The following is a 25,333-nucleotide window of genomic DNA, read 5'->3' as shown; positions in this document are numbered from 1 at the left end:
TTATAATGTGTGTACCTGGACCACTGCAGTCCCCTGACACCGGATAGTGCATACAAGTATATTTTAGTCACTGTTGACTCATGTTCAAGATTTTTATGGGTGTGGCCACAACGCTCGGCTGACGCTCAGACTGTTATTAAAGAGTTGCGTGTCTTTATCGGTACATATGCGGTTGCGGCTTTCCATTTGGACCAGGGCCCTGCTTTTGCCTCAGGGGCATTCAGGGACGCCATGGCTTTGTTGGGATTCCAACTCCAGTACTCCATTTCATCCCAAGGGAAATAGTGTTTTGGAGCAATTAAACTGTGATTTAAAGCAATCCTTAACAGCCAGAGTCTTAGGTACGGGTCATAGTTGGCTTAACCACCTACATGGAGTCCAGAGAGCACTTAATAATCTGCCTAGAAGGTCCCTGGGGGGGTCGTACTTCATATGAGTGCCTGTTCGGAACTCAAATGTATGTTCCTGATCTTGAGGGTCCTGGCGTGCTGGCAGCAGAAACACCTTTTGACATAAATGAACGTGTCACTGTTTTACAGGAATTGCAACAGTTCTGTGACGATAATTCTTCTATCAGTGCTGCCTCCACAGGAATTAAGGATGTGCCTGTAACACCTACTGGCTGGATTCCCAGAGTTGGGGATCTTGTACGTGAAAAAGTCACTGTGAAAAAGGAATTTGTCCCTTCCTATCGAGCACCAGTCCCAGTATTGGGAATACACGGTACCAGAACTGTAATTCTACCACTGTTGGCAGGTGCCAAAAAAATTGTTTTGTCTCCATCGACAATGTCAAACTACACCGTGTGGCCGATCCTGCACAGCAGACCAAGAGGAACATCCAGTAGTACCCGAATCCCTCTCACTACTGGTCAAGAAGTCCCTCTACAGGCTATTTATACCAACACTGTCACCTCTCCGAGCTTGGGGAGGGTGGAAGATGATCTTGCATTAGTTCCACTAACATCAAACAATACAGAAACAATTGACTGAGTTGACTCAACCCCAACACAAACGGATGGGTCTATTTATTGTGTGCCACCACCAGAAACACCACCTCCACCACTGACCACGCTCTAGCTTTTGCACATACTGCTTTTGGATATTTTGCTGACTTCAATGATGACGTCTCAGACTCATTCACCTCTTCGACACCTGAATTGTCAAACACACGTAAGCTAACCAATTGGCTTGAAAAAAAAAAGGATATTTTTCCATGGAACTATCTATGGTTCTCTTTGACTGTCTTAGCTTTCCTGCTTTGGATTGTTTTTGTTATTATCTTTTTCTTGTTAATACATGGTCATTTTCTCCCTGAAAAATCAATAGTTGGATTGGTGGAGGAGGTCATAAAACCACATTTTTCATCACACAAGGTCGAAGAGACTTATCATTTGTGAACATTTTCACAGTACCAATTCCTGATGGGATTGTTTGGGACAAAATAATATTTGATATATATGGTCCCACGGAAGTAATTCAAATACCATATGTGTTCAAACTATCAATGAACGATATTATAATACCAGGCATTGTTTCTGATGATTGGGATGTGAAAACAGTTGATTCTATGATGACTGAATTGCAGTATTAAACTGTGGTTGAAAACGAAGACATTTATCAATCTAAAGAGAATTATGGTGATATGTTTTGCTATAATTATTATGTGCACCATTTCATACATGGAGCGAGCAGCCCCAAAACTGTTTTTAATAATACAAAATGGGAACATTGTCCGACTCTACCATTAGGGAGTTCTAAAACATTTTCTGAAAAGTTTACATATTTTTCTGGGCACAATGTGAAAAATGCTGAGTCTTACTATTTTAAAGTACCACCTACTAAAGATATACATATGCTATTGACGAATACTAAATCTATATATCCGGAATCCTTTGTTTCCCGGTTGTCTATAGAAGGCTATGAATATTGGTTGAAATCGATTGATCTGAAGAGTGTATGGGGAACGAGATATTGGCAAATTAGGGGATAGGAAGCTTTATTTAGAGCATGCCTTATACCTGTTCAAATGATGTTCTTAAATGAAACAGTACAACAAGCAATTTGTTTAGGCTTACCTAAACTTAAGGAATTAAACATGCCCAGTATACCTGCCCCTGCAAAGTTTTAAAAATGGCAACAATATACAAATGCAACTGCGGATCAGCTCGACGAATGGGTCCAAAATGGTACATTTAATGTTTCACTGACACGTCCTAGCGGGTGGTTATTGTGGCCGGTAGATACCAATGGGTGTCACCAGCGCTTTATCAACTCATTGGGGGGTTTTAGAACTAGTAGGCTGGACCCTCGCTATATATCATCCGAACATGCGGGTATAGTCACGACATGTAGTGTAGGGAAACTATGTCAGCAATGGTTAAGAACTTACTCACTAGTTGCGGTTGGAGAACACCTCAGTCTCCTGTCCAATAACACTGACTTACAGGACGTTCTGTTAGGACCCAGAAAACACCATAGGAAGTGTTTCTTATATGAAGTATATAATGAAATTTGGAGGCTTTCCCAACAAGAAGCAGCAGCCCGGTGAAGGCAAATAGACCAGGGAAATCTGAAAAAGGCATTAGCTGTTGTAGATAATGGGATTAATACATTGTCCGACCGGATACACATCTTAAATAACTAAGGGCCAGATGTAGCACACAGTTTGCACGTCGCAAACAGCGAATTTCGCTGTTTGCGACATGCAAACTGCACTTGGCAATGCAGAAAACCCCTTTTGCAATTCGGTAACCTGGTTACCGAATCGCAAAATGGGTTTGCAAGTTGCAATTGGGAAGGGGAGTCCCCTTCCTAATTGTGAGTCCCAGTGCAATGCCAGATTGCTTTGTGACCGTGAACGCTGTCGCAAAGCAATCGCAGTTAGCACCCATTTCAAATGGGTGCTAACCCATTCGCAAAAGGGAAGGGGTCCCCATGGGACCCCTTCCCCTTTGTGAATGGCATTAAAAACATTTTTCCAGAGCAGGCAGGGGTCCTATGGACCCCTGCCTGCTCTGAAAAAATGAAACGAAAACGTTTCATTTTTTAGTTTTGTAATGCATCTCGTTTTCCTTTAAGGAAAACGGGCTGCATTATTTTTTAAAAAAAAACTGCTTCATGTAAAAGCAGTCACAGACATGGTGGTCTGCTGTCTCCAGCAGGCCACCATCCCTGTGAGTGCCGCGAGTCTCAAGGGGGTCGCAAATTGTGACCCACCTCATTAATATTAATGAGGTGGGCCTTTGCGACCCCCTTGCGAGTCGCAGATGGTGTCATGGACACCATCCTACATTCTGAATTGGGACTCGCAAATTGCGAGTCGCAATTCAAAATCTACTTACATCTGGCCCATAGTTTCTTCTGCTATAGACATTGTACAAACAGATATGTCTTCCTTATATCATGGACAAAGTCAGCTAAGGTCCATTATGCAGTTGGGTTGGACACTTCAAACAATTAAGGCGGGTCGCGTTCTCTGGCAGCATGTCAGTGCGAGGGAGATATTTTCTTCCTTTAATTTAACGCAACAACAACAACTAATGGCTAAGAAGGAAACAACTTATGTCATGCTTAATATTGAGAAATTAGGAACGTTGCCTTTTACTGTGGCTGATATACCATCTGCTGAGTGGCTAATACACGGGGTTATCAATCTGCCTATTTCTACACTTCAATTTACCTCCTGTTTAAAACACATTCCGGTAGGCAGACCTGAAAGGCTGGGGCATAGTCCACGAGGTTTGGGAGCTTCCCTTCTCATACAAATGTTTCAGTGGCACGAAAGAAGTCTTTCTTAGTGGTAGTGAATGCAAGACTTCAGTCAGCCATTTGATGGTTTGTAAACAGCTGTCCTTGCATGGGGCGTGTAACGCTTCTGCAGCGAACTTAGCTTGTTATCTGAAGGGAGTTCCAGTCCCCTTGATTAGACCTACATTTGAGGTGCTTTCAAACGGCAGCTAAGTCCTCCTCAATGGTGAAGACTGTTGTGATATGCGAGCAGGAATAGTTTACGTTTTCTCTGTCTCTAAGGTCGTTACATGCTGCGGGAACGTACTCTTTCGCCCCACTAAAATTAAAGAGGTAGCTGACATTTGGCCTCACATCGCTACTTCAAAAGTGAATTTTGACAAGTTGAGCAGACTCAAGGCTTTATTGTGTCAGAAGCATGTGGCCCTTACATCTGCACGCAAGACCTACACACTTCAGGTGGCAAAGTCATCAGCAGAAATACAGTCCATTTTAAATACAAACTTTCTGAGACACTTTGGTGAACTTGTGAGACGAATATTTAATGCGTCCAGTACACCTGGAATAGCACATTCTTTCAAAGCCATTGGTTCTGGTTTCATTCACACCTTTTCCTCCATATTCGGTTTGATACCATCAGCAATCCACTCAATCTTTTCTAGTATTTTCGGGGGATTTCCGATAACTTTGGCTATATTAGCTGGCGTTTTGCTGCTGCTATTTTTTATGAGCAATGGCTGTCCCACCGCAACAAGGAGGAATGAAAGCGCTCCCATCAGCGCAGCTGTGTCATGAACGCATGATGCAGTATTTTGGAGCGACACTCCTGGAGCAATTGGAGTGTGGCTGGTCTTTGTCATTCAGACCGTTCTTGCATTGTGTGCAGCCCGTGTTTCGTGACTCTGGTGCTCTTTCGAACATGCACCGGAAGTTTGTCTTTCGACGCAGCATTTGCCTACATTGGACACTGATCCGTTGATGTTTTAGCTGAGGATTCATTACCGGAAATGCACATTGAGGTTGCGTTTGCTACGAGAAGCTACTTATGAGATACCCTTCTTGGAGAATGTAGCTCATGACTCATCACTGGGCACACCACGGAATGCGCCTTGGCTGAGCCTACAGAACACAACTGCTCCTTGATCCTTTTTGGCGATGACTTTCCAACTTTAACATCGGCCAAAGTGGAACATCTCCTGTCCTCTATGGTCCCGAAATCAATTGGAACTTTTCAAAATTGACTTTGCCTTTTCAAATTCGATATAATACCACATGCTCATATTTTAAATTGTCATGTTAGATGCTCATGTGTCCCTTCAACTTGTCATCATTGACATTGCTTCTATATATATATATATATCTTAGGTTGAGCTTTTTAGCAGTAATTTTATATATCTTTGGCTTTGAACCACTTTCACCGACAAGGGGAGGGTGTTGTGTTGGCATTTTAGTTATAGCTCCATGCATGTTATTTTAACACACTAGGTCACTGCGCACTTTAACCTAGATATATTTTATTCAGCTTCATCTTAATATCGTTACAATAACCATTTTTAAGGTCTTGTTTTATTTTCCGTTTATGTAAATGTTTTTGCCTAAGCCAGCACTCTGTTCTCAAACAAGACATTCCTGATCACTCAGTGCTTGTTCCTAGGCTACAGCACGGTACATTGCCGGTGAAAATGGTAGAAGTTTAGTCTCCAACATTCGTAGAAAATACACATCCTTACGTAGGGACATTTTCTCACAACATCAGAAAACACTTCCTTGTCCCTTACACGTTAGAGGGAGATTCCAGCCAGTGAACCACAACTGTTTGCTGACTGCTGAATGCTTCTCTGCAGATGCTAACGCAGATTGCAGGCCTTTGCTCAGGTGTGGGGGTTGATGTCTTCCCAGGGAAACCTGAAGGGCAGATTTAGAGCTTAACAAGCTTAACATGCTGTGCTCGATCAAAACCTAGGTAGGGATTAGTCCATCAATTATAGTGACAATATGATAGCGTTATTTTTATGCTTCACTCTTCTCGTCACAATTTTAATACTGTCATGTTGTGTCATCCTGGTTATTGCAGCTCACGCTTTGCTATCTAAGATGCAGTTGTTTTATTAAATTCATTACTGAAACGCATACTGCTTCTGTTTGTCATTTATATATGAGACTGGATTGTAAATGAGAGAAAAAGATGAGACCTGAGTGACCACGACTTCCCTGAGAAGCCAAGTATGTCATGTGCTCGGCTGCCCAGTCATCACTATCCTTGGGTAGAGATGAGACACTGCTAGTTAGCAGGAGCAAAACCCGTATTGAAGCGACAGATGTCACCTGCAGAGGGGTAGACTTAGTCTCCCACACAGCAGGCGATTCTGCCGCTCAAAATCTGGTAGTCTCATTAGCATAATGAGAGCCTATGCGACACAACAACATCCTTCCACCAAAACACATAAACCAAGACTAAGCAACCCCTTTTCTTCTGACACTATACAACACTATGGCCCTCATTCTGACCCTGGCGGTTCCCTACCGCCAGGGCCAACGGGGGCGGGAGCACCGCCGACAGGCCGGCGGTGCTCCCTTGGTCATTCTGACCGCAGCGCTTTGGCCGCGGTCAGAACGGGAAAACCGGCGGTCTCCCGCCGGTTTTCCACAGACCCTTAGAATCCTCCAAGGCGAGGGGATTCTGACCCCCCCTACCGCCATCCTGTTCATGGCGGGAAAGCCGCCATGAACAGGATGGCGGTAGGGGGGGTCACGGGGCCCCTGGGGGCCCCTGCCGTGCCCATGCCCATGGCATGGGCACGGCAGGGGCCCCCTAACAGGGCCCAACTAGGCTTTTCAGTGTCTGCGATGCAGACACTGAAAAGCGCGACGGGTGCTGCTGCACCCGTCGCACGCCTTCCACTCCGCCGGCTCGATTCCGAGCCGGCTTCCTTGTGGAAGGCGCTTTCCCGCTGGGCCGGCGGGCGATCTGAATCAGATCGCCCGCCGGCCCAGCGGGAAAGTCAGAATACCCCTCGCGGTCAATTGACCGCGGGGCGGTATTCAGGCGGATTCCGACGGGCGGGCGGCAATCGCCGCCCGCCTAGGTCGGAATGACCACCTATGTCATGATTAATGTAAGGCCTTGAACATGCATAACTTAATTCTATACTGCTTAACGTACATAACCACAGAGCACAAACAGCCAAACCGTATCACATCACATAATGTCATCACACACAAGTGGACAACATCCTTTCAATACTAGCTCACTTTCCTGGACACCACACTTACCAGCTGCCTTACAGCTCTGCATAATTTATCATCATGTACAACACCACATCACACTTCCAATTCCATATCACACAACTGCACAGCACTGCCATCATTTCCATTCATTACATCATATCTCACCTATTCAAACACAAAATACATTTTGGATAGCACACAGCTCTGTTGTTTCCTGATGAAATAAACAGTTATCACCTGAAAGGTCTGGGGGGAGTTCTTGCCCTTGTTTTTGGAGGTTTCAGCCTCAAAGGATCTGTGGGCAGAATACAGGAGAACTTTAAAATAGCGAACATGATTGTCCCATCACTCTTAGCGATGACAAACTATAACACAGTCATTGCCCATCTCAACACCATGGTACCCCAATAGGAAATAGGTTGGCCCAAAAGTTTCTGAACATCCAAAGAGCCCAAAGAGTCAATGCACACTTATTTTGAGAAATTAATTCAGGTGCATAGGGAGCACACTTGAAGACAACATGGGAGAATTTCTCGCTTCCTTTGTGTATGGGTTATGACAGAAAATCAGCATACAGAAAATACATAGCAACCTTTTGTGGAAAAGCAAGCCTCGTAAACAGAATACAGCAGCTTGCGAAATATTGCAGATATACATGATGGTGACTGAATTAAAGGTTTGTAGTTGCTCAGTCCAAGTTGGCACAAAGTGGAGGCGTAAGGGGAATAAACATGTCTGACCCAGGACTAGACCTTTGTACAAGTACGGGGTTGAACATGTAGGGAGTCTCTATACCCTATGCAGGAAATGCCCAAGGAATAGGGAGAGGAAAGGGAGATATGCAAGGAACAAGTATAAGCACTTTGAAGAAAGTTGCCACGGTCACATTTGCAATAAGGTCGGCCACTGGAAACAGGAGTGCTTATAGAATTGCCATCGAGCAATGATTGATGTTCAAGTGTCTAATTCCATTATGCAAGAGGAACGTCCTCCTCTTCAGAGACCTCTAGTGATAAACCCAAAAACCCAACTGCTAGGACTTCCACAGAATCCATCCCATGATAATAGTACAGAACCACTGTGGGAACCATCATTTTCAAACTAGTGTTAGATATCAGCAGAATCCAAGCTTCTCTAATTCCAATTAGGTTTGAAAGCTCAGTGTAATACGAACCTGTTCAGTCATGGTTTCTGAGAAGGGAGGAGGAGGAGTGCATGCAGTCTTGGAATTAAGTCTGAGTGGCCCTTATATGGAAGGATAGGTTAATGGACATCCCGGAAATTTCTTGATAGATACTGGAGCCACTCTTTCAACCATTAAGATGGTTGAGATCCTGAACCTACCCCTCTCAATGAAAGCAGCACAAGCTGTTGGCATCACAAATCAGCAGTGTACTTATCAGGTTTCAGGCTCAGTCCCAGTATAAATCGTGACCATCAAAGTACGTCATTAATTCATCATATGCAATTTTAACCCAGTGAATTTGCTATGTAGAGACCTACTCTGCATTAGAATACCTAGTAACATTGTACCATGTCTTTACCAAGGAAGATTTACATCAACATCTAAAGGAGCCAGTTAAATAAGAGGTATGGGAGTTCACAGAGGAGATTAGACTGATGCTAAACCCCTGAGGATAACTCTCCAGTCAGAGGCAGTCTTTCCTCAATCTGATCCCTACAAATTGACCCCAGAAGTCATTGCAGGAATAACTTCCATCACTTAGATAGAATAGGGAATTTTATAGTACGTCATTGGGAGTGTAAATATTTCTCCAGTTATTGCCTTGCCAAAGCAAATAAAAAAAGGCAGATAGTGCAGGATATCCAAAAAAACTAACAAATATTCATTCCATGCTATCCTGTGGAACCGAGCCCTGTAGTAATCCTATTCTGAATTCCTCCAGAAGTGAAATAGTTCATGGTCATAGACTTGTGGCAGACATCTTTTCCCATTCCCCTTTATGAAGAAAGTCAACATCGCTTTGCATTCAGATTCCCTAATATTTCAATCAGATACAGAAGAAAAACGTTAAAACCCTATAGCTACCACACAGTTCCACCCTTGTGTGATATTGCTTGTGGAATCAATAACAAAAGCAACTTGAAGGAAAGACACCATTATCATACTCAGCCATCTTGCTCAGAATGGGCACAAGGTTTCTCCCAAACAACCACAGTATTGCTTGAGAGATGTCAAGTATATAGGACACCAGAATGAGAAAGGAGTCATAAGAGTGTCCCATGAGCACATTGAGACAGTCTTAAAAATGAAATTCTGGACCACACAGAGAGAAATATTCTTGGGCATGGTTGGCTATTTCCAGCCACACATCCCAATTTTTTCCCTTGTGGCGAGCTTTAGTGACCAGGTCATCATTGCAACTCCATCTGTACGAGAAGCCCCTTGCAACAATTTGAGTTGTGGTGATTGGCTACATATGAAGAAACACATTAGCAAGTCATGCTCCATCCGTGCAAGACGCCCCATGCATCAATTTGATTCCTGGTGAGTGGATTCATATGAAGAAGCACATTAGCAAGACAGGCCTGCAGGAACACTGGAGAGGTGCTTATCAGGTTGTCCTGAGAATTAACACTGCCATGAATGGTGCAGGATTGCAGAACTGGATACATGACCCCTTGCCAAGAGGGTGAGATGAGCAGAAGAAGTAGGGTAGCCAATATCCACTACCACCACAAGTTCCTAGGTTTGAGGTTTCTGAGGCATCAGAAAAAGAAGAGGAGGGCCAGTCCAAGATTTCCCAGACTTCCATAGCGGAGCATCAACAGTCACCACAACAAAACGGTGATGTAGATTCCTCAGTTGCAGCTGATGCTCGAGGTTCCAGACTGAGATTATGCATTCGCAGAGAGAGCAAGCACTCAAGGAAAACAGAAACAAATCTGCCTGGTACAAGTATCTCCAGATGAGAGGGCAGAACAGACAGAGACAGTTCTGCATCAGAAAATGAATCTGCGTATACTGAGCCAGAAATTACAAGTACCTTGATGTAAAGCTCCAAAGTAATTTTTTGTAGGCCAGACTTTAACTTGGATAGCGGAGGTCGCCATCTTCTCAATCTTAGATTTTGATGTAAAAAGTATTGGGGAACCAAATGTTTTCAGGTTTGAGGCATAAAAGCCTTATTTGAAACCTATACTATAGAAATAAATAATCTTTCTAAACAAAACTATCCAACAGAATACCTGTATGGGGTTTAGAACAATGAAGGACTTGAAGAATCTTTCTGTACCAAAAGTCAATTTGACCAATTTCAATAATTGGCACCTATAGTAGTTACCACATATAGGCCCTCATTACAACCCCGGCGATCAGTGATAAAGCGGCGGTAATACCGCTAACAGGCCGGCGGTCAAAAAATTACGACCAACACAGACAGCTACTTTAACACTCCGACCGCCGCGGCAGTAGCAACAAACACCACAGCGGTAACCGCCAACAGACAGGCAGAACACAATGTACCGCCCACACTATTACAAGGCACCAATCCGCCAGCTTTTCCGGGGCGGTACCAACGCCATCAAAAGCACGGTAGAAACAGTCTTTGGAAGGGAAACCACTCAGCGCTCGATGCTCAACGAAGAACCAGGACGCCGTGGAGCCCGAACTACAGGTGTTACCAATGTTAGTGTATCTTCTCATCTACCAGGAGTACGAAGGGCGGCGGCGACGACCACGGTGAGTACTGCACCTAGCGCACAGGAGAGGGGAGGAGGGAAAAGAGAGGGCCATACACACTCAAAACGCAACACCCCCACCCACAACAACACACACATATATCCAATAACATCACAGGTACACCCCGTCACCCCCTGGAGGAACGCAAGGACCAAACTAAGAGGGTTATTCTAACTTTGGAGGAGGTGTTAATCCGTCCCAAAAGTGACGGAAAAGTGACGGATTTACCACCAGCCGTATTACGAGTCCATTATATCCTATGGAACTCGTAATACGGCTGGTGGTATATCCGTCACTTTACCGTCACTTTTGGGACGGATTAACACTCCTCCAAAGTTAGAATAACCCCCTAAATGAGTTTAACAAGTGTAATATTCGAACAATCAGATAGCCCAAGAGAACAGTCAATTATCAGTACACACAAATATTTACAGCAAGTACACAAGTCCGTACACTGTCCCATTAAATGTCCTTGGACCAGTGGTCCCAAAAAGCATGGGCGAAGCCCACACATGACACCTGCCTCAAAACGGAGAGAACACTGCAGGGGCATCTTTTCGGAAAAAAACAGCCACCTCAGGGGGAAGGGGAGGGGGGCACCTCAGCCAGATGATGGTACTATGCCACTGCTCCTCAAGGGGGCTCCATGCCCACTGCCTGGTCCTGGGGAGTGCAATGCCACAGTCTCTCAAGTCTCTCAAGTGGGTGGGTTGCCCACTGCTTGGTCCTGGGGAGTGCAAAGCCACAGTCTCTCAAGTCTCTCAAGTAGATTCACTACCCACTGCTTGGTCCTGGGGAGTACAAAGCCACAGTCTCTCAAGTGGGTGGTTTGCCCACTGCTTGGTCCTGGGGAGTGCAAAGCCATAGTCTCTCAAGTCTCTCAAGTGGGTGGTTTGCCCACTGCCTGGTCCTGGAGAGTGCAAAGCCACAGTCTCTCAAGTGGGTGGAGTCTTCCACTGGTTCTGGAGGGGGCTTGGTGCCCAGAGTGCTTCATCCTCCCAAGGACTGTGTTAGTGGATGTTCTTCTCCACTGGTTCTGGAGGGGGCTTTGTGCCCAGAGTGCTTCATCCTGCCAAGGACTGTGTTAGTGGATGTTTTTCTCCACTGGTTCTAGAGGGGCTTTGTGCCCAGTGATGCTGCTCCTGGGGTGTTGCATGTTGACTTCGTCTCACCTGTGTATCACAGCCACACGATGTACCCGGAACAGGTAGCATAATACTCCATGGAGGCAGACGCACACTCCATCCTGCGGCGACTTAGTCTGCCAATTGCTGGTTCATGTCAGTGCTGGAGGTGGTGTCTCAAGTGGCGTGTCCAGGGTCCAGGATGTCACCTGCAGACTCTGACGGCTGCACACTGGGGATGGGGCTTACGCCCGACAGAGTGGCATCGGCTGTGCACGTGGCGGTGCTGATGGTGGTGCAAGCGGCGGTGGCTGCATCGGAGATGCTGCCAGTGCAGGCCGTGGTACAAGTGACTGTTGGGGTGGATGGAGACACCATACCGTCCCCCGCAGCCTCGGATGGCTGATCCTTTGGGAGGATGCTGCAGACTGATGTTGTGGCAGCGGCGGTGCAGGGGGCGGTGCAGGTGCCGGATCGGAGCGGTTCGTGGTGACTGGGGTGCATGTGGCTGCCATCCCTGATGATTTGTTGGTCACCAGCCCCTCCCCAGGTGACATTGTGCCCAGAGGTGATGTGCCCTTTGGCTTGTGGCCCTTCCCCATCTTGACAGCCGCTGCAGGGACCTTGTCACTGTCCACTCTGTGTTTGTGCGCGGCCTTGCTGGGTGGGTGGTGTGACTGGCCCCTGCTTGAAGCCGGTCCTTTTTTGAGCTTTGCAGGTGTTGGAATAGGGTGGTCTTTTTTTTCTGTCGGTGGCACACTGGCAGCACTGACGGGTGCCCCCTTTGACCGTACTGGAGTAGCAGGGACCACAGCGGATGCAGATTTGGAGGCTGATGTGATGGGCTGGGAGCTAGACATCCTGGCCCTAGGAGAAGGATGGGGGGGGAGTTGTAGGGAAGAGCTCCAGGTTAGCTAAGTCAATTTTTAAAAACACACTGGGATGGGAAGATGGAGGGGGTTTGGGAGTGGAGGAAGAGGTAGTGGTTTTAGGAGGTGTACGTCTGCTGAGTTTGGGTGAAGATGCATGAGTTGGAGGCTGTTGTGAGGTGGATGCCTGTCGAGTGGGCGTATGCCTGCATTTGTGTACTTTAGTAGGAGGGCTCACAGACACACTGAGAGAGGACACAGGGGACGTGTGAATGGTAGTGGGGGTGGTGATTGCAAGTGAGCGGTGTATAGTGATGGGTGTGCTGGTGATGGAGGTAGTGGCTGAGGAGGTAGTGCATGCAGGTTTGAGTGGAGACGAGATAGGGAGGAAGGTGGAGGACGTTGAGGAGGGGGACACAGTGGAGGCAGTGGATGTTGGTGTGTCTGCATGGGTATGGTGCTTTTGTGAGTGCCTGTGGGATGTGTGGTGCTTATGTTTGCCTGAGACACTTTTGTGTGTTGATGTGTGTGCATGCTGGTCTGATGGTGTGCTTGGGATAGGCTGAGGTAGGGGGGATAGGGTCTGGGTAGTGGAAGTTGGAGGGGGGAGGCTGGACACAGGGACAATGGCTGCCATCAGTGCTGAGGCCAGAGCCTGAAATGCTCTCTGTTGGGCCGCCACCCCAGAATGAATGCCCTCCAGGTATGCATTTGTTTGCTGCAACTGCCTCTGGACACCCTGGATGGCATTCAAAATGGTTGACTGCCCAACAATGAGGGATCTCAGGAGGTCAATAGCCTCCTCACTGAGGGCAGCAGGGCTGACTGGGGCAAGGCCTGAGGTGCCTGGGGCGAAGGAGATGCCCACCCTCTTAGGTGTGCGGGCACGGAAAACACACTGAGGGGCTGCTGGGGGGGGGCAGTGCTGGTCGGGGTGGCGGCTGTACCTGTTGTTGCGGTGGGCACAGAGGTGGCCGCCACCACAAGGGAGCTCCCATCAGAGGAGGAGTTGCTGTCGCTGGTGTCCCCTCCTGTCCCCATCGTGGAGCTCCCCTCGCCCTCTGTCCCACTGGTGCCCTCACAATCGGTGGATTCACCCTCCTGGGCCATGTGGCATACAGCTCCCTCCGTCTCTGGTGCCTCTGCTCCTCTGCCAGATGATGCTAATGCACACAAGGACAGGGTGACAAAACAAAAAGGGGGAAGACAGAGGAGACACATGGTCAATGCCAGCAACACCACTACCGTTGGCGGACACAACACACAGGGAGAAGCCCTATTCATTAGGCCATGCACCAGCAGTTAGTAGTAAAATTACCTGTCCATGGGGGACTATACCTAACACCATTTGCAGCACACCTGCAACCCACAGGAGGCTGAATAGTTATAGATGCCCACTACCACTATTAGGGTTGGAGTGCCTCAGGGCCTCCCTAACAAGTGAACGACCCTACCAAGTTCGCCTGGCCTAGGGGAACCCACAGCCCACATGCCCCACCCAGACAGCTCGTAAAGCGCACAGTCAGCTGAATGAGACTGTACTCACCCCCTTGTGGCTGCTGTGATGCTCTCAAGCGCCCATCCAACTCCGGATATGCCACCGCCAGGATCCGGAACATCAGGGGGGTCATGGTGCGACGGGCACCCCTTCCACATTGGGAGGCCATCCCCAGCTGGGCCTCCACCGTCTTCTTGGTCCAGCGGCGCAGGTCCTCCCATCTCTTGCGGCAGTGGGTGCTCCATCTATGATAGACCCCCAGGGTCCGCACTTCCTTGGCGATGGCATGCCAAATACCCTTCTTCTGGTGGGTGCTGACCTACAGGAAAGGTATAGGATGAAAGGAAAATACTCTCCTGTCCGGTTCGTCATACTCATTGCCCATCAGTTCCCATCCATGCCCTGACACGCATACACTCACCATCCTCACATGCAGGCCTCAGCCCCCACTTGTATCCTCCATCCACACCACTCCATACATTCATGGCCCATGTATCATGCTCACAGTGTACTCACCTGTTTGTCTTGAGAACCGTAGAGTAGCATGTACTGGGGGAGGACCCCATCCACTAGTCTCTCCAACTCCTCCGAAGTGAAGGCAGGGGCCCTTTCCCCAGACACTTGAGCCATTGTCACTTCCAGACACAGGTCACAGCAGCACTTGCAGTGTAGATTCTCTCCTGTTGAAGGTCAGGTATCAAGTAAGTGAACAGATAGAAAATGACAGTCACGTCCGCGGCGGCGCGTACCATCACTGCCGACGTACATCGTCATTGGCTCCTGGAACCCATAGGGACCAATGATAACCAATGCTGAATTGCGCAGCGGTCTTTGACCGCCTACCGCGACGCTGCACAACACCAGCGCAGTTACCTCATTTCCCCTTGTCCCTCCTTACAGGTCAGGTAGCGGCCATTTCAGGGTGGCACATGGCATGGCACCTAACTACGTCACAGCACATTTGGGCAGAAATACGGACAGACAATGCCACACACGGATTTACTCACATTACAGCAAAAACACTTGTGCAACCTATGTGGTACATGACCCTCTGCTCACCATTCTCCTCCATAGGGCACATCTGCTGGGGCAGATGATGAGATGGTGTCATCCTCTGGTGTACAGGCCTCTGGTGGACTTGTCGACAATGGAAGACAGACACATCATTATCACCTACAGACTTGATTGTGCCACAATTCAAGAACTGTGTGCCCAATTGGAGCCTGACCTGATGTCAGCTATTCGCCATCCCACAGGAATACTTCCTCTAGTGCAGGTCCAGTCAGTGCTCCATTTCCTGGCAAGTGGCTCCTTTCAAACTACAGTGGCCATGGCATCAGGGATGTCTCAGCCAATGTTTTCCAACGTGTTGGCCAGAGTGTTGTTTGCTCTGCTGAAACACATGCGCAGCTACATTGTATTCCTCCGGTTGAAGGATTTGCCCACAGTGAAAGCTGACTTCTATGCCCTGGGACATATCCTCAACATAATTGGTGCCATTGATGGTACACATGTGGCATTTGTCCCCCCCCCCAGAAATGAACAGGTGTACAGAAATCGAAAAAGCTACCATTCTATGAATGTGCAGATGGTATGTTTGGCGGACCAGTACATCTCCCATGTGAATGCCAAGTATCCTGGCTCTGTGCATGATGCTTACATTTTGAGGAATAGCAGCATCCCTTATGTGATGGGGCAACTCCAGAGTCACTGTGTGTGGATAATAGGTGAGCCCAAGGTCCCCAAACAGTATGAATAGGTGTCTGGGTGTGGGGTAGTCCCTAAGGGTTTGTGTGTTTCTAACAGATTTCCCTCGACATTTGCAGGTGACTCTGGTTACCCCAGCCTCTCATGGCTACTGACCCCTAGTGAGGAATGCCAGGACAAGGGTAGAGGAACGCTACAATGAGGCACCTGGGCAAACTAGGCGTGTTATTGAGTGGACTTTCGGACTCCTGAAGACCAGATTCCGGTGCCTCCATCTAACAGGTGTCTCCTATACTACTCACCAAAGAAGGTGTGCCAGATAATCGTGGCATGCTGCATGTTGCACAACCTGGCATTGCGATGCCAGGTGCCTTTTCTGCAGGAAGATAGGCCTGGTGATGGTATTGTGGCAGCTGTGGAGCCTGTGGACAGTGAGGGAGAGGAGGCAAAGGAAGAAGATATTGACAACCGAAAAAACATCATCATGCAGTGAGACCAGGTAAGAGACTGGCACTGCTCATCTCATATCTGACTACTGTAGGATATTGTATAAGTCAGCCTCTTAACCTCTGTGTATGGACCCTGACAGTTCACTTTAGCTTTCCATTTCACAGACCTGGGTACCTCATTCTGCCTTCTGCTATGTTTACTGCTGCCCAACAACTGTCATACATTGGTATGTGCAAATGAACATGTACATTGATATTTGTCGAAGAAGTTGTAATTATTCATTTGTGAAAGTACAGACTGACTCCAGATTGTTTTGTGATTCAAGGGTGTTTATTTATGGGCTAATGTGTATAGGGGTATGTGGAAGGGGCTGGGGTGATGGTGGAAGAATGACCAGGATAGAGTCCAGTCTATTTGTATCATAGGTGCATTGTCCAAGGGGGCATAGGAAGAGGAGCAATGGCAGTTCAAGGTGGACAGGGTGACAGAGTGGGACAAAAGGGTGACAATCAGGAGAGTCTTATTTCCTGGCGGGGGTCTTGGCAATGTTTTCTGTCTTCTGCCTGGATCACAGGGACCGTTTGCGGGGTGGTTCTCCTTCTGCAGGGGGTGAGGTAATGGTTGCCTGGTGGTCCTGTGGCGAGACCTCCTGTCCACTAGTGCCGGCAGACGTGGAAGGCTGTTCATCGTTTGGGCTGGTGTCGGGGGCCCGGTGGTATGGCACTGTCTCCCTCATGGTGTTGGCCATGTCTGCCAGCACCCCTGCAATGGTGACCAGGGTGGTGTTAATGGACTTCAAGTCCTCCGTGATTCCCAAGTACTGTCCCTCCTGCAGCTGCTGGGTCTCCTGAAACTTGGCCAGTACCGTGCCCATGGTCTCCTGGGAATGGTGGTATGCTCCGATGATGTTTGAGAGTGCCTCGTGGACAGTGGGTTGCCTGGGCCTGTCCTCCCCCTTTCGCACAGCAGGCCTCCCAGCTTCCCTGTTATCCTGTGCCTCTGTCCCCTGAACCGTATGCCCACTGACCCCAGGTCCCTGATTGTCCTGTGTTTGTCGGGTTGCCTGGGGTCCCTGTAGTGGTGGACACACTGCTGATTGACGTGTCCTGGGGACAGTGGCATGGGGCCGCTGAGTGGGTGCTGTGGTGGTGTTTCCTGAGGGGGGAGGTTCTGTGGTGGTTTGGGACTGTGGCAAGGAAACTGACTGTCCAGAGGTCCCTGATGGGCTGGGCTGGTCATCTTGATCCAGGCGTGCAGAGCTGCTGTCGTCACTGTGGGTCTCTTCTGTGGGGGGACTGGATATGGCTGGCACCTCCTGTCCAGTGACGTTGTGTAGAGGTCCTGTTGGGGTGTAAATGCATTGTTATTGTATCTGTGTATGCCATCTTGTGCAATTGGTGTGTTTCCCTCTACTACTGTGCTTGCAATATCGCCTTGGTCCTTGTGTGAGTGGTGATTGTGTGCCCTGGGTGAGTCTCTCCCTTGGACATGCTTTGCTGATGGGTGTCCATACAGGTCTGTGTTGGGTGTCCATGCATTGGTGTAACATGCAGGGCTTGGTATTGGGATGTGTGGGTTGTGATAGTGGGGTATATGTGAGGGTAGGGGTAGGAGTTAGTGACGGCATGCAGGTAGGGTGGGGGATATAGTAGTATAGATTTGCCTTACCAGAGTCCAGTCCACCTGCTACTCCTGCGAGGCCCTCAGGATGCATTTTCACCAAGACTTGCTCCTCCCATGTTGTTAGTTGTGGGGGAGGAGGTGAAGGTCCACCTCCAATCCTCTGTACGGCTATCTGGTGTCTGGATACCATGGAACGTACCTCCCCCGTAGGTCGTCCCACACCTCTTCCTGATATCATCCCGTGTTCTTGGATGCTGTCCCACTGCGTTGACCCTGTCGACAATTCTCTTCCATAGCTCCATCTTCCTAGCAATAGATGTCTGCTGCACCTATGATCCGAATAGCTGTGGCTCTACCCGGATGATTTCCTCTACCATGACCCTGAGCTCCTCCTCAGAAAACCTGGGGTGTCTTTGAGGTGCCATGATGTGGTGTGAGTGATGTGTGAGGTGACGGTTGATGTGATGTGTGGGGTGATGTTTTGGGGTGTATTGTGTTTTGTGCGTGGATGATTCATGAGTGATGGTGTTGTGTGCCTATGGATGCTGGTGTTGTCTTTGCTTTTCTCTCTCTCTGCTTTTTCAAACTTTTTCATTGTAAGGGGTTGTGGGTAATGTGGGTGTGTGTTTTATATTGGATTGAGTGTGTGGGTGTAGTGTGTATGTGTATCAGGTGTGTGTATTTTGAATTGTCCAATGTGGTTGTGTTTTGTAAATGTGTGTGTATTTTGATTCGTGGGTCATGATAGTGTGGGTGTATTCCTGTTGGCGTAACGGTGTGGGGTTTGGTACCACCAGTTTATCACTGACCCGTGGTGTGGTGGACTTGTGTGGGTGTCTGTATTGTGGAGGATTTCTAAATGTGGGTCATAATACCCATAGCGGATTTCTGCTGAGGACACGGTACGCTGGTGGCTGGCGGCACGGCGGTCAGCGGACTTTATTGCCAGGGTTGGAATGAGGGCCATAGTGTAGGTAAGCTATGCCATCGATGGCTCAAACATTCTAGTTTTTCAAAGACCAGTTTTCCTTAATTAATGAAAACATGGTGTTAGACCTGTCATCCTTAGGGTGGTTTTCCCGCAAACCTTTTGCCTCCTTGCCTCATATTTTTACTGATTCTTTTTTTGGTCATAGGACATAGATCACTTTACCACTGCTGACCTGTGCTAAAGTGAACATTCTTCTCCCCTAAACATGGTAACATTGGTTTATACACAACTGGCATTTTTCATTTACTTGTAAGTCTCTTGTAAAGTGGTATGCCGTATACTGGGGGCCTGCAATTTAAATGCTATTAGTGGGCCCGCAGCACTGATTCTGCCACCCTTTGAAGTAGCCCTTTAAACATGTCTCAGACCTGCCACTGCAGAGCCTGTGTGTGCAGTGTGACTGCCACTTCGACTCGGCATAAATTCCCTTGCCAAGCCTGAAATTCCCCTTTTATTGCATATAAGGCACCCCTAAGGTAGGCTCTAGGTAGTACATAGGGCAGTGTGTTATGTAACTAAAAGGTAGGACATGCACTTTTAAGTTTTCAATGTCCTGGTAGTGAAAAACTCCCAAAGTTGTTTTTTCACTGCTGTGAGGCCTACTCCTCTCATAGGTTAATACTTCGAATTCCTTAATGCACTCTTAAGTTGTAATTCCTGTTTTAACAGGGTAGCTGTGTTGTTTCATTTCTTTGAAATGGTTATGGTAAATCCTCTTTACTGCTAAAGTCAGATTTAACATTACTATTTTAGAAATGCCACTTTTAGAAAGTATGCATTTCTCTCCTCTTACAGCTCTGTGTGCCTGCAGCCTCTTCCAATACACATCTGGGGTGGGTGACAGCTACAGTTTGTGCATTCCCTCTAGACAGCCACAAAAACGGTAAGGTTAGACATGTCTGAGTGCTCATCTGCATTTATCAGCATTTGGATGGCTCATCCTGGGCAGGAGGGGTGAGAGGGGATGAGACTTACACCTGACTAGGCAGTGCCTGTCCCCACACAAAGGGCTGATTACCCCATACTGAAAGTCTGGAGCCAGTACTGAGGAAGAAACATACTTATGCACTTCAAAGACCCTTCTTTGAAGTCACCCCCACTTCAAAGGCACATTTGGGTATGAGTAATGGGTCTCTGGCCCCACATAATCAAACACTTCTGGACCTACAACTGGACTCTGTGAGAAGAACTGCTCTGCTGCAGCAAGGATGCTCACTCTATTGGACTGCTGACCTGTAAGGACTGCTCCTCTGCTCTCTGACCTTGTTGAAAGAGAGCTGAGCTCTGTCTTACACCCCAAGTGATCTCCAAGGTCTTGTTGGCTTGCCTCCTGTTGCCAAAGGGATATCAAATTCTCTATCCCTGCTCCTGTGCCTGGTTCACTGGGAGTGGACACAGATACTTGCACCAGCAACATCAGTGCATCTCCTGCCTGCTGGAAGCAGCGACTGATACATCAACCCTGTTGCAGGAGCAGAACCGGTGCATTGCATTTGGGGCCAGTGCTTCACCATCGCATCAATGCCGCATAAGTACCATCACAACGCCACCACTGCTGAAGGAAGATCGGCGCATCCCTTCACTGCATGGAGAAACCCAGCACATTGGCTTCTGAACCAACGCATCAACACCGCATCGGAACCACTGCATTGCTGCCACTCCTGAAGGAAGATCAACCCATCCCTTCACTGCGTGGAGAAACCCAGCTCATCAGCTCCAGAACTGATGCATTGCAGCACCAATGGTTTGCCCTTAGAGGAAAATTGATGCATCTTGTGTTTGCGACCAGGATCAGGGTAATCTGTTCCCTGAGCCTGAGTGGCTCTTGTACCCAGCCTCCACTCCATCATGGTCAGCTTGAACTGTTGTCCTTCTCACGGTCCAGAGCAACCTCAAGTAAGCTCTAAAGTGCATTCTGCTTCTAAGTGCTAGGACTATTTTATTCTTCACAAATTTATAACTGAACTTCTACAAATTAGATTTTTGTTGTTTTGGTCATGATGTATTTGTAAAATTAATGTCCATTTTTCCAAAACCTTGTGGAGTCTTTTTGTAGAGTTTTTATTTTGTTACTTTGTGTGTGTGTGTGTTGCACAAATACTTTATAAATTGCCTCTTTAGATAAGCCTGGTTGCTCTGTGCCAAGCTACCAGAGAGTGAGCACAAGTTGTATTGTGTATCTGACTTACCCTGACTAGAGTGGTTGTGCTTACTTGGACTGGGTGCATACTCCTGCAAACTAGAGACCCCATTTCTAGCACATGTATTTTTACTGACTTTCTTCTTTTCATCTGGGACCGCGTCCTAAAAGAAACAAAAGATTCTTTGCAACAGGAATATACACCATCCATAATGAAATGAACAAATATTCAGAGAAATAAACTGCAGGTATTAGGTAAACAGATAAAAAATGCAAACTTTGTTTTAAAGTTACCAACAATGGAATGCACATGCTTTCTAAGAGAGTGTACTTATTAAACTACATTCTGTCCTCAGCCCCGGACCTCCCGAAGGTAGACCTGAATTTATTGCAACATGGGCAGGCTCAGTTAAGAGCAACAATACATCTGAATTGGGCATTACAAACTCTAAGATCATTTTTCGTTCTAAATGAAACCACCCGGTTTGAGCCATCTAACTTGACACTCGCTCAAAAAAACAATAGCCACAAAAGAATCTACATAACCCTTTTAAGTATAGACAAGTTGAAGGTGCATCACTCACTTACAATCGGAGACACTCCACCTATTAGCTGGTTAATACACTGTATTATTTCCTTGCCTATTACAAAATTCATTTTCATGACTGTCAAAAATATAAATCCATTTGCTGGTATGAAACCGTGCACAATTCACAATTGTTCTATTATGGAAATGTCCTTTCTCCCACATCTGTTTTAATGAAAATGAAGATGACCCTGCGTGCATTAGTACCTCAACTTGCAGAAATTGCCTTGGACACTCTCTTCTGTGCAACACCATATCATTGTGTGGAATGTGTAGGGCTTTGAAGCCAGGGTTAAAATATGTTTTATCTGTTTCTCCCATTACAACCATTCCCACATATGATGAACTACTGAATATTAGTTCTCATTTATTTCTAACAAATGTTACGTGTTGTGGGTTGAAACCTGGCTAGCCATACATGATAACAGCTTCAGAAACAGGACAGTCTTGTGGAAGGACCTTGTATCCCCCACCTCAAAATACCATCAGGAACATCCCTTGGTCTAATATAAACATGAAATCTATGCATTTTGGTGATATAAATGAGCTATTGTCTGTTATATTGCAAAAAGAAGTGCCTTTGACTTCAGCAGTTGATGTTTATGATCTGCAGACAGCCAGAACTACTTCAGAAACTCAGAGAATGTTACTCTCACAATATCTGACACATTTTGTTAATATCTTACAAATAAACTTTATTTAATTTGTCTGTAAAAATTGGTGTTTTGTATCCTTTTAAGAACGTTCGACCTATTGTGGTTACTAGATTTAAAGCAGTATTTAGACTGAGTCTGTCATTTTTTAATTCTCTGACCTCCAGCCTTTTTGGAGGATTTCCTATCATCAACGTGCTAATTTGCTGAGGTAACATCATCTGTTTTCTTTTCCGACAAAGAAATCAACATGGAGTGCACGTATCCAGATGAACAAAGCTGCAGAGAGACTCTAGAATGCTATATGGGACATGCTTGGCTATCTGAACTCAGCAAGTACTCAGTGCTCATATTTCTTAAAATGGATGCTACTCAAGTAATACATGTGTCCTGGTGCATAAACTTTCCATCTTAAATTATCTTGGACTTACAGCTGGAATAGCCATCTCTGACTTATCTTGCTATGGAAACAATTATTCAATTTCAGCATGAGCACCAGTAACAATGCTGAGCAATGCATCTGTGCCTTCTACACAATGCTACTTTCGACAGAGCAATGTCACCGATGGCACTTGTTGAGACAGATCTGGATTAGTGGCTTGACTCATTGCTAGCCATCGATCCCCCTGGAGAAGAACTGCAATCACCAATGAGTGCCTCAGACAGCAACTCATTGCTGGTCCATCAAATACACAGATCGGTAACTATGAAAAAGCTCTGTATGATTTTTGCAAAGATCACAGGTATGTAGCATGTGCATGTGACAATGTCAACATATCCCCTGATGAGGAATGAACACAACAAATAAGTCAGCAAATGACATGTATTCAACAAATATATCACAAAAACCTGTATGCATCCAGGACTACCACTACCAGGATGAATTGTGTAAATCACCTGCGCATTTAATCAAGTAATAAGGTGCCTGCAATGCTTTGCTCAACCGAAACATTTGGCCTGTGACCAAGGGCGAGATGTCTGAAACGTGTAAGGCTTCCAAAATGTGTAAAGAATTATTTGAATGTTATTGGCTTTGCTGCTTTCCAAAATAAACTGCAACCTGTTGGGTGTGCGCTTTGGTCCGGAGTACAACTTTGTTTCGTGCCTAATTAACGGCCTGTCCAGCCGTGAAAGCAGCACTACTGCAGATAGAAAGCAGGTCTGTGTGACTTTACTACATCCTCATAGAAAGAGCAACAGGAAGGAATAATTTCAGCAAAACTCAGTAACTGTGCTTTGAATTCGCCTACTAAGGTTTTTAAATGTGCTTTAATATGTGTTTGGCTGCAGCAACCTACCAAGGCAGAAATGATTGTCTACTAAAGATATAATATAAATGTGCAGGACTACCACTACCAGGATGCATTGTGTAAATCACCTGAGCATTTAATCAAGTAATCAGGTGCCTGCAATGATTTGCTCAGCCCAAGCATTTGGCCTGTGACCAAGGGCGAGATGTCTGAAACGCGTAATGCCTGGAAAATGTGTAAAGAATTCTTTGAATGTTACCGGCTTTGCTGCTTTCCAAAATAAACTGCAACTTGTTGGGTGTTTGCTTTGGTCCGGAGGACAGCTTTGTTTTGTATATATATATATATATATATATATATATATATATATATATATATATATGCATACATATAATCATTAACTATCTGAAACAATCAAGGGTAAAAAGTATTCATGCTTTGCTATACTTCTAGACCATCGTATAATTTTCTGATATTTTTTGATATGTTGATTGTCTTAGTTTTATACCTTATATATATGATGAGTGCTCTTGTTTTATTTTTCATATATAGTTGGATCATGTGCATATTTGATACTAAGGGCCTGATTTAGAGTTTGGCGGATGGAATACTGTGTCACAAATGTAACAGATATCCTGTCTGACATATTGCGATGTCAATAGGATATAATGGGATTGTAATACAGCAGACGGGATATCAGTCACGTTTGTGATGGAGAATTCCCCCTACGCCAAACTCTAAATCAGGCCCTAAGTATTTTAGACCTCAGTAGCTTGAGAGCATGGATTTCCATGTACATTAGACAAATCTTTATTGGTTAGGTACAACCCTCTGATGTCACCCTCAGACATACAAGCCAGGGATGATATGAAGCCCCTACGGTCCAAATCTATTTAAGCAGGTCCGACTTCATATTGGATAATGGAGGTCGCCATCTTCTCAATCTTAGTGGAAGTCACCATGTTCCCTAGTTTATGTAGAATCATTGTCATGTCTCCCATTAGATGAAGATGTTGCCTGCCCTTATCTTTCTTTGAACTATGAAAGCATCAAGCCATTTGGTTAAATACATTGATACAACACTTGATGCAACATTTGTCTGCGTCAGATGTCTACTTTTCATCAGGTCAATACTAAATAAGAACAAACACAGACATTTCGCCTAAATAGTGTACCATGATTTGACATAATTTTACCTGATCTGTTAAGGAGGAAATGTCTGAGATGCACACTTTGATTCCTATATTCCTTGGCTCATAAATTCTTACATTTATATCAGAAATTCCAGTTTCTGATACGATTTAGAATATAAGGACTACAGCTTGACCACTTGTCAGGTGACAGCCTTATATCAGGTTATTGCCCAGGATTCGGCCAGAGATGGTCCTACTAACTGCCACCACCCTTTGCTGATGCTACATATCACCTGAAGTCGATAAATCAGAGTCCCAGAGGAAGACCGCAGCAAGAGTTTGCCCTTTGCAGGGAACACTATCTTCATGCCTCCCCTGATAAAGTCAGCCTTTGCTGTCAAAAGGGTATGCAGTATGTCTCTTCTTCCTTAGAAACTCTAGACTGCAAGTTGTTCTGCCTTTCGTGCTCTCTTAGTGTAACGCATAGAAGTCACACTAAGACATTACGGTGTTACATTTTAGATGACATTTTAACCATATTAATTTTTTAAATTTTATTCTTGTTATTTATATTATGTCTTTTTGCTGTTTTTATTATATGTGGTGTAGTTGTTTTAGATGTACTAAGG

The sequence above is a fragment of the Pleurodeles waltl genome, chromosome 3_1, assembly GCF_031143425.1.
Source record: "Pleurodeles waltl isolate 20211129_DDA chromosome 3_1, aPleWal1.hap1.20221129, whole genome shotgun sequence".
Taxonomy (NCBI): Eukaryota; Metazoa; Chordata; class Amphibia; order Caudata; family Salamandridae; genus Pleurodeles; species Pleurodeles waltl.
The sequence above is the reverse complement of the archived record's forward strand: the minus strand, read 5'-3'. Positions refer to the sequence as shown.